Here is a 1968-nt window from a genome sequence, read left to right as displayed (position 1 = left end):
GAGCTTTGATATTTGTACATATATAAAAGAAGTTAATGCATCCTGTCAGGACTGACCTACAGTACCCAATTAGGACAGTCCAGAATGAACCCACAGTTAATGCTTTCATTAGTATTCCTTACCACCATTTTTAACTCTCTGCCAACTAAAAAAAACACACAATAATGCTAAAGGAAAGAAAAAGGCTGCCCCTTTTTGCTAATTGAGACAAAAACAGGTCTTTCTCTTAGCTCCTTTACAAGGTTATTGTAGGGGAAAAATAGGAGGAGGTATGCTTCCTTAAAAAGGGATGTGTTGGCTCAGTGGCTAAGATCCTGAGCTTGTCAATCAGAAAGGTCGGCAATTCAGTGGTTCGAAACCCTAGCGCTGCGTAATGGAGTAAGCTCCTATTACTTGTCCCAGCTTCTGCCAATCTAGCAGTTCAAAAGCATGTAAAAATGCAAGTAGAAAAATAGGGACCACCTTTGGTAGGAAAGTAACAGTGTTCCGTGCGCCTTTGGCATTTAGTCATGCCGACCACATGACCACAGAGATGTCTTTAGACAGTGCTGACTCTTTGGCTTTGAAACGGAGATGAGCACCACCCCCTTGAGTCAGGAATGACTAGCACATATGTGCAAGGGGAACCTTTTCCTTTACCTTTATGCTTCCTTAGCACATAAATGAAAAGTAGGTATTCTAGTTAATAAATAAAATCAATTTTTATTGGACTGGTGGTCAAGGCCTAAGCCATCTGAGGCCTAGGGATATGAAGCATATCATTGTAACTCCCAAGACACAAACTGGCACCAAAATGTCTTCTTAAAATAGTACTTAATTGTTCAATGGTTGATTAGGAAATACACAACAGCAAACAGAAATGTAGATGGGGATGACATTGAGAGAAAATAACTTGGCTTCCAATATCGTATATACACAAAAATAATGGCTGTACATTCAAATCTCATAGAAAGGAGGTGCCAAAGGAAATAGACAAACCCTAAGTACTTCAAGAATAAAATAACACACTCTTTAGTTGGCTACTCACTGAATCTGGGTAAATATGGTTTTCTTTCCTAAATACAGATTCCTTCTTACAATCTTTTCTTCCAAGCATGCTGGAAGAAAATATTCCAAGATGGAATCTGTATTTAGGAAAGAAAACTCCCACGAAGTCTCCAAAAACAAAAGCTTCTAGTAAATTCTTTCCTGGCTATTTAACTTCCAAGGTGGGTTTCATTGTATTCCTTGAGAATTTAGCCATCTAGTCCTTATAACCTCATAACTGTAAAAAAGGTCTAGTTTGGATTGCCACAGAAGTCCAGTTAGAAGTTTCAATTAGTGTAGAACAGGGGTCCCCAAACATGGAAACTTTAAGACTTGTGGACTTCAACTCCCAGAATTCTCGTCTTAAAGTTGGCAAGTTTGAAGACCTCTGGTGTAGAATATAGCTATCTATGCAGTCATTAGGACTACCTGATATAACCATGTAATACAATTTTGAAGAAACGTCTTTGGCTGACTATTAAATTCTGTGTGCAATTCAAGGAGCTTATGAAAGGCCTTGTCATCTACAAACTTTTTTCTCCAAATAAAATATTGATTTTCAGGAAGTTGTTAAAAACTAGATTTTTCAGGAAGGAACAGCAAATACTGTATGTAAGGTATAAGATTGTGTTATCAGTATAGATGTAATTTATTGAAATTTATTACAGATATATTTATAACACAGGTGTTATGTTAAAACATTTGAGTTGATGACAATTTTGTATTTGCTATGTTGTTTTTTGTTTTGCTGAAAGCTACTAAGAGTCAAAAGACTTGATATAGTATAAGACACTATAGTATAAAAGTGAAGGAGAGAAGCTTGCTTGGCTAGTGGTTCTTGTAACATTTATTTATATTTGTGAGCACTTAAATATGTACCCAATCCACACAATAAAGTGACTGTATAGCTTTGACATGGAAAGAGTGTGAAAGGAAGGGCAT

Source organism: Thamnophis elegans, chromosome 6, assembly GCF_009769535.1.
Source record: "Thamnophis elegans isolate rThaEle1 chromosome 6, rThaEle1.pri, whole genome shotgun sequence".
Classification (NCBI taxonomy): Eukaryota; Metazoa; Chordata; class Lepidosauria; order Squamata; family Colubridae; genus Thamnophis; species Thamnophis elegans.
The sequence above is the reverse complement of the archived record's forward strand: the minus strand, read 5'-3'. Positions refer to the sequence as shown.